The following is a 9,758-nucleotide window of genomic DNA, read 5'->3' as shown; positions in this document are numbered from 1 at the left end:
GATACGCATATGCCTAACCAGGTAATATTTTATTCATTCATATATCATATATTCATAATGTTTCAATCTTCTGGTCCATTCATATTTTGACACATATGCATGCAGATTATTTGGGAGCCATACAATCATCTTATCCAACTATTACCGCCATATTGTCTCGATGGTAATGAGATATAGACATCCAGATGTCCACTCATATGCTTTTTCATTGTGGAGTGGCATCACCCAGATCTTGTGATGCGTCAATTTGGGATGTTGCAACAAATTCCTCAACCTTGCAACACAAACGCCCGACTTCATTCACACGATCTAAGGGGCAGGCATGAGCGAGATTGGATTGCATATTTGGCTCCTCAAATTTCTATCTAGAAAATCGTCAGAGTTTGGTTGCTAATGGACCTTCTATTAAAATGGTGTAGGTACTGAGCCTGGATATATTGAATGGTATTCCACTGTGAGCAGGTGGTACATAACTAAAATAGGAGCATCCTATCACTTATTGGTATGAGTTTATTATTTACTAGAATTGTTTGATTTTATTTCTTCATTGCACACCAAAACAAATTTTAAAGTCATTAACTTGTTGTTCAATTCTTTTTCAGGCCAAGCTTCCAAATTTGACATTATCTGCTCAAAGAGCTTTGCGTAGACTCACCTCTATATATCGAGTGTGATATTTCGAGGATGATGTTTCAATGGAAGAACAAGGTGATCCAGCAAGACATCAGGATGTTCCTATTCGACCTAATGTTCGGAATGAATATCCAACAATGCCACTCTATCATTTTACACATACTTCCATGATGTCATCTCCCTCAACATTTAAATTTTTTTCCAACAACCCTCAGTACACTAAGTATGGAAGAAGGAAAAACTTAACATGTCCATCTAAATGTTCATGACCAGTATGTGACATACCGACAACGTAGTGAGGGTATACACTTTACAGAGGAAAGCCGACCATCAAGTATAAGAGGGCACGGGCGATCATGGACACTATGTGACTCAACATGATCAATCTAGGTATAATAGAGGTGAAGGAAATCAAACACGAGGATTTCTATGAGCAGGGGAATAGATCATTCTAAATTACAATCATGTATGAACATTACAAATTACAGCCAAAACATGGTTATGCATGCATTACAGAAATTACAACATGAAAACTACAAACAATCAAGAAGATATGCTATGAACATTTGTAGACTCGTCTCTACGCTTCTTGATCACGAACACTTGAACACAGCAACCTCAAACGTTCGAACAACACGACCGCTCGACAGTACGAACACCGCGCACTGGCACTTCGTGATCGCCTCGATCACGAACACTCCAACAAGAACAAAAACGGCCTCCACAGAACCTCGACGGCGTTGAGTTGAGTATGACACCACCAAGAAGGTTACCTTGGTATTCTCAGTGTGAGAATCCAAAGGGTGGGCTCTGTGTGGACTTGGTTTGAGGCAGATGAAGGAGGATTCAAAAATCGTGTCCACAATTAGGCAAGTGGGAGATGGCGGAAAATTATCATATAGGTCGTCTAGTACCGTGTCTGTTGCTTACAAAACACTACATGATCGTTTAGCTCGCTCAAGCTATCGCTTAGTAAATTGAATTTACTTGACAACTTACGTGAGATGTTTTTCCGAGAGAGAAAATCTCCAAAACAATTTTGACAAAGCCCTACTAAAATTAGGAAACAATTTTCCTTTTATCTCACAGTTACCATGAACCACCAATAACCTCCCACTCAATTGGTTATTAGAGAAAAAAATTTAATTATCCAATAATTAATATTATTATAAATACAAATGATAACCAACTTATCATACTATATTTATAACCTATAGTTTTAGTAGTTCATCTTATGAAACATATAAACCATAGTTATTTTTCTATTACATGGCACTTAATGTAAATCTCATTTACATTAATCCTCTACTAGATGTATCTCATACATCAAACCGATCATATCATATATAATCAAAATACCTCTTGTCAATTTGAACATTTCAAATCAACAATAAGAACTAATCCTCAACTGAATCCATTGAGCTACCAAGGGGATCTTATGGACCTGTAGCTAGAAGCTCCAATGGTACGTGAATAACTGACTAAACTCTTTAGTCACGGGATCCACCATCCGTTAACTGTCAGGCACTCCACTAAAGATCGATAACTGAACTCTCCTTACCACAGATATATTACGTGTTCATCTTAACCAATCAGCAGTGCGACAACCCTTCATAAATCGCTCGTAAGTACAGCTAGGCTAATAACCGTTATGTCCCTATAGTTACATCTAACTTCTTAAGTACCACTAGTTTCTCTAATGAACATAAGTCATAGTCCTACTATGATTAAGTTCTCTCTTCCAAAGAGAAGTTGTGGTCAATATGTTCACGCCCCAGAATCAGCCCTTAAAGAAGCAATCTCTCTACCTATCCCTGCTTCAGGAAATGAGTGAATTCCATCTTGTGGATTGAGTTTCCAGCTCCCAGATCAGACAAGTCCCCAAAAATGTAGGCATGTTGAGTTGGCAATGTGGCCACTTTCACCCATACTAATCAAAGGACCACCCTTAAAGGCAGTAGTTCCCAAAACACTCACAATTGAGGTTGTGTCACAAAAGGTCGTTTAGATGAGATGTAAGTCTCTAGTATCAACGGCGTTATATACAGAGTCTAGTCATCTCGTGGTCCAGGTCTTATACAAACTCTTTGTATAGGACACTCCCACTCGTACGTCTCCACATGAATGGTCAGAATCTACCATCTACAGTAGTTTACAACACTTGCAAACCTCTACAAAACGGGTCATATCTGTAGTGTCACCAAGACCAGGTATCCCACTTTAATCCTTATACTACAGAGCTATTTAGGTTATCACTTAAGGCAGGATTCACTTGTATATCACATATACATGCTTAAGTTCACATAAGATAACCAAGGAGCTTTGTTTATTGGATTTAAGTAAATGCCAGAATTAAATAACAATTATTTTATTCATCAAACAATATGTATCTTTACAAAACAACGAGACTCCCAGAGAATTAGGACACTAATCCCAATAAGAGGATCTTCTTCTAGTCGTGAATAAAGAACATTGTGCATATAATTAAATTTATTAATGAAATTCAATCACGAAAATGCACTTGCAGTCTACAACACATCCTAAAGAACCTTGAATATTATTTACTATAGTCAAAAGTTAATATCTATATTTTTGCATAAGTTTCTAACAACTTTAAACAAAAACAACAATTTGAAATTAAAAATTAATATTGAGCATATTAAATCAATCATAGAAATTTCTTAATCTCAAAGTAATATTATTGTTTATACTGTTAAAAACTAGTAATATTACTATCAAAATAAAAAACGAGATTAGTAAGATAGTTGATTTTAGATTATAATGATTTAGAATTAAACAAATGGAATATTATTAACGGTAAAAAAAGCATAAGTAATGAAATAGTTGGGTTTCGGATTGTTAAAGAATGAAAAAATAAAAGCAAATATATTTTTCTCTTTTTTTATTATTATTTATGAACATGTCTCTTCAAGATACATTCTTAATTTTTTTATTTTAGGGATGCGTCTCTTTCCTCTTTTTTTTCCTTAATGAATGCGTCTTTTCAGTCGCGGAAAAAATAATAAAATAATCTGGAATGCGTCTCTTGAAGATTCGCATTTGGATAAGGACAAAAAAAAACCATACATTTCTATTAAATAAGTTGAAAACACCCTCTTTTCCCTAATTAAATTCGATTTTCACCCAAAAATCTAATTAACCCTGAGAAAAGTCAACTTCAACCAAATTTAATTAGTCAATAATATATACTTTTTATCTAGAAGTTTGAAGTTTCAATTATACCAACAAAATATTAATACAAGAGAAAACAAAGAGAAATTAGTGGAAGATTTTTGCCATGAAACTATAAGGGTCTATTTGTTTCACAAATATTTTCATGGGATTTTACATAGATATATAATATTTGTGTTTGTTTCACATCATTTCACTTTTTAAAACATATCTTAAATGGGTTTTTTAATACCCTCCATACTTGTGGGATGTTTATGGATAGAGTCTGATTAATTAATAAATTAATATCAATTAATTATTACTATTAATTTTAATTCTTATTAAATATAAATATATTATTTAGACTTAATAAATTTCAATTAATATATTTAGTATTGATATTTTATGTTATCTTAACTATTTAATATTCTAATTAATTTATATTTATTTAACTATTTTTATTAATTAATTAAAGTAATTTAAATAATATTTAATTTTAAAATATTTTAAATGATTAAATAATTAATCAATACAACAATATATTAAATAGTTAAATTTAATTATGACTACATCACTTGTTATCTTACATTTAATTTTTAGTTTTGATTTCTATATACAAAATTAGTAAATCATACATTAATTATCATGCATATCCAAACACATACATTAATTATTTCAGACATTTAATATTCATATCCATGAAATAATATCTGTGATTCAATCTGCCCTAGTATTTTGAATCTATGTCAAACATTAAAAAATTATTAGTGACATGTAGAGTTTATTTATATTTAATTTTAAATAATTTTTAAATTAAAATTAATATTTAAACGATAGGATATACAATTATTACTCAATAAATTTATATGAGTGAGACCAATATTTTGTTTTAACAATAATCAATCTAAATCTATTATATTTAAAAAAATAATAATACAGCTTTGATCATCTATGTTGTATTGTATTCATTTTTGTGCAACCTTCTCCCATGTGTTGTATTGTATTCATTTCTGTGCAATCTTCTCCCAATCAGATACAAAAATTAAAAATATTTATAAAAGAAGAAGAAGAAATGTTATTTATCATATGGAAAAACTATGGTTAGAAGATTGGAGAAGTCCTAGAAAGATAGATGCATGTAATGAAAAAGATTAGAGACAAAGTCGTAGAAATACATGTAACCCAAATACACTTAAGTTATTTTTATTTTAAAATTAGTTACTAGAGATGTTCATCCCTATGAAAATTCTCTATTTATTTTTGTAGGAATCGGGTGGGGATTTCCTACGAAAAAATTTCCATTTTGATTTTTTAGTTTATTATTTTTTAACAATTGTTTTAAAAAATTATTCTCAAACAAATACAATTTTCAAAACTTCAATACAATTTTTATTTAGAAAAATATTATAAATTATTTTACTAAAACAATAATATTTCATATGTGATGAAAATATAATTAAAATGTCTAACTTTTATAATTTCTAAAAATTTAAATTAAAATATTACACCAACAAGTTTTAATCTCAACTTAATATATATGTATATATAAACTCATAATGACTTATATATCTATATAAATTAAGAAAAACTCTTATAAATAGAAAAAATATGAAACTATAATTAATCGAGAGGGTAGAGAATATAATCTCGGGTTCTTGTTGCAGTTTAGCCAATGGAAAAAAAATTAAAGAACAAAGTAAATTATATTAAGGAGGAACGGATGAAGCCATGTCAACCTATCCTACACAGTCAACAATGCCCAATCACCAAATGTCTAGAATAATCGTGTAACAAACTCTGGTTGGAAAGAATATTGATAGTTAGGAGGTTTCCAATATCCGTGTGTCATGAATACTGTGTATAAATGTCAAACATTTGTATTGAATAAGATAACGAAGAGTGGTAAGAGCAAATTAGATTTTCCCTTTCTTTCTAGCTTAATTTGGTATCAGAGTCGATATGACCAACGTCAATCCTGTCGAAAACTCAGCCATGAATCTTGATAACCCTAATTTCAGCCATCCTCCTCTAAATCAGCTGTCCAATCAAATTGCCTCAATAAAATTAGATCAAAACAACTTTTTACTTTGGAAAAACCTTGCCCTCCCAATCGTTCACACCTGCCACTTAGAAGGCCACCTGACTGGGTAAACCATGTGCCTGCCAATGTATTTGCCATCAGACCTCGGAGATCACACTTTAAAAGGTGTCACGACTATCATTGTACCATCAAGCTCAGTAGGAGACTCGGACAATGGATTTTCCAGTTTTTCAATAAGGCTAAAGATAAATCCCTAATACGATATGCGGATGGCAGTAGACCAACTTCTCCTTGGGTGGTTGTATAACTCAATGACACCTGAGGTTACAGCCCAAGTTATGGGCTACGAGAATGCCAAAGACCTCTAGAAGAGCATTCAACAATTATTCAGAGTGCAATCGAGAGCTGAAGAAGACTTCCTTCGACAAGTTTTCCAGACAACTAGGAAATGTAACATGAAAATGGAAGAATATTTGTATGTTATGAAAACCAACTCTAAGAATCTTGAACAAGCCCAAAGCCCTGTTTCTGTAAGGGCTTTGGTGTCACATGTCTTATTAAGACTTGATGAAGAGTATAATGCCATTGTTGCAATGATTCAAGGGAGGATAGACATATCTTGGTTGGATATGCAATTTGAACTCCTACTGTCTGAGAGACGTCTGGAAAGTCAGACAACACAAAAGACAAATGTTGGCTTCACTCACAACGCATCAATTAACATGGAAAACACCAAAGAAGCAAGCAGCAACAATAATCAAAAGCCACAAAATGATGGCAACTCATCCTCGAACAGAGATCAGAGAGGAGGAGGAAACTTCAGAGGACGCGGGAGAGGCAGAAGCCATAACAAACTCATCCGTCAGGTATGTGGTAAATTAGGTCATATTGCCTACTTCTGCTATAATAGGTATAATCATGAATTTGTACCAAACCTACCTCAGAACAAGGGGAACAACTTGAATCAAAATCAGTACAAGGGAATGCCACCAAATCAGACAGCTCTTGCAACAACTCAAACCTCCAACCAATTTTTTGCCACATCATAAAACATACGTGATCCTAATTGGTATACAGATAGTGGTGCCTCAAGCCATGTGACATTTGATTTCAATAATCTTACAAACCCAACTGAATATGGAGATAACGATTCTGTCACTATAGCAAATGGAGATAGCTTAAAGATTTCTCATGTAGGATTTGCTTATATGTCCGCTAGTAACAAATCTTTGAAACTTGATAATCTGCTATGCATTCCTGATATTGCCAAGAATCTCATAAGTATATCTAAGCTTACAAAATATAACAACATATTTATTAAATTTCATGATGATTATTATCTTGTTAAGGACAAGGGTACGGGTATAACCATTCTGAATGGGGTGCTTAGAGATGGCCTATACAAGTTGGAAGGTAATGAAGTGAATTCAAGAAAGGGAGTAAATGATGTAGCTCGAGTCCAGACAGTGAACAAAAATAAAAATATGTCTGTGTTAGCATTATCTAGTTCTGATTTTCCTAATAGCAGTAGAGTGTTCAAGACAGTTTGACATAGGCGTCTTGGTCACCCATCGTTAAAAAACACTTGAGTCAATTATCAAATTTTGTAATCAGCCTATCGTTGTTAATGAAGAAACTCAATTTTATGATTCTTGTCAATATGGAAAAACTCACTCTCTTGCATTTCCTTCTACCAAATAACGAGCTGAAAAATTATTTGACCTTGTCCATATTGATTTGTGGGTTCCGACACCTATATTATCATAGGAAGGTTATTGATACTATGTGATTTTGTTGATGAATTTAGCAGGTACACTTGGATCTATCCCTTAAGATTAAAGAGTGACACTCTTGCTGCATTCCAACATTTCATCAGTGTAATAAGAACACAATTCGAAGGAAGTATTAAGTCTGTTCAATCTGACAATTGGGGAGAATATACTAAGGTTCACAACTATTGACAACAAAATGGAATTCAGTCTAAGATATTCTTGTCCGTACACTTTAGCTTAAAACGGTAGGGTAGAACGCAAACCCAGGCACATTATTGATATGAGACTTACCCTATTTGCGCAAGCTTCATTACCATTAAATTTTTTGTAGGAGGTATTCCTCTATGCTACCTATCTTATCAATAGCTTGCCAACACCAGTTTTTCAAGGTAAATCTCCCTCTAAACTTATGCTCAACAAACAGCTAGATTTTGAACATTTGAAAGAATTTGGTTGTGTTGTTTTCCCATGCCCAAGGTCATATAACAATAGAAAGCTTAATTATCGATATGAAAAGTGTGTATATCGAAAACTGGGTATGCATCATAAGGGATTCAAGTTTTGAGTAAATCAGAGCGTGTATTCATCTCTCGCATTGTAGTCTTTAATGAGCATGAGTTTCCATTTCAAATCGAGTTTACAATGACTGTGATATCCAGTGCTCAGCCTTCCTCGTCAATACTGTGGCTGCCTTATCCCTTAACCAGTGAACTGTCGCTTCTACTTCCTCATCCACCAGAATTAACTCATACTCCCTGCCACAACACACTCAACCCAGCCTACAAACTATCTCACCACCTCTAAACCTGACAAACTCATCCCCTGTTCCCTCTCCCTCACCCAATCTCAATAATAGCCCTCACACAACCAATCAACCAAATCCTTCAGCAACTCCAATGCCCTCACCAACAGAGACAACCCCTTTATTCAACATGACAGTACCCTACCTGACCCTACACCTCTACCCACTCAAACAGTCGCACATGTTCCCACTCACCCAATGATCATAGGGGGAAAAGCTGGGATTTTTAAACCTAAGATACTACTATCTCATTCCTCAACTGACTGGTCTCTCACGGAACCTACATGGGTTTCAGATGCCTTGCGCACGCCACAATGGAAAAATTCAAGGGACACTGAGTTATCAGCCCTGGTAAGGAACAATACTTGGTGTGTTCCCTCCTCACCCTCTTTGAATGTTATAGGGAACAAGTGGATATTTCGGGTTAAAAAGAATTCAGATAGATCGATTCAACGCTATAAGGCAAGACTTATGGCCAAAGTTTTTCACCAAAGGTCTGGTATAGATTTGTTTTAAACATTCAGTCTGGTTGTCAAGGCATCGACCATTCGTGTGGTTATCAGTTCTGTCGTATCTAAAGGGTAGAAGTTACGACAGCTAGACTTTAATAATGCGTTCTTAAATGGTTCCCTTGAAAAAGATGTATACATAAGTCAGCCACTAAGATATGTTGACACAAACATTCTAGATTATGTCTCAAGCTAAACAAAGCTATTTATGGTCTCAAACAAACTCCACGAGCTTGGAACAATATGCTAACAACCTTTCTTCTCTCGTGGAGATTTAAAAATACACGGTCAGATTCCTCCCTCTTCATTCTATGAAATGGATCTACCTTGGTCTTATTACTAGTTTAGGTAAATGATGTCATAGTGACTGGAAATGATAGTTTACTGATCAACAACTTGATAAAAGTGTTGGATACTTAGTTTGCTCTCAAAGACTTGTGCACTCTTACCTACTTTTTAAGTGTGCAGATTCATTATCTAGATAGTGGGATACTCCTCAATCAAGAAAATTATGTTGATTATTTCTGTGCAAACTTGGCTTTCACAATTTGAAACCAGCTTCATCTCCTAGTATTATGAACAAACAACTTTCCCTTACTGACGGCACACCTTTAGAAGATTTGTTCATTTATCGAAGTACAATTGGGGCACTACAATACTTAACAAATATCATACCAGACATCACGTACATTGTTAATCACCTTAGTCAGTTTCTAAAAAGCCAACTGATGAACATTGGAGTGCTGTCAAGAGGGTGCTTTGTGGACTACACTTTCAACCAGGAGTGAACCTTTCTATCTCAACCTTCTCCGATGCAGACTGGGCAACAT

Source organism: Benincasa hispida, chromosome 6 (genome assembly GCF_009727055.1).
Source record: "Benincasa hispida cultivar B227 chromosome 6, ASM972705v1, whole genome shotgun sequence".
Lineage (NCBI taxonomy): Eukaryota > Viridiplantae > Streptophyta > Magnoliopsida > Cucurbitales > Cucurbitaceae > Benincasa > Benincasa hispida.
Note: the sequence above shows the minus strand (reverse complement) of the source record.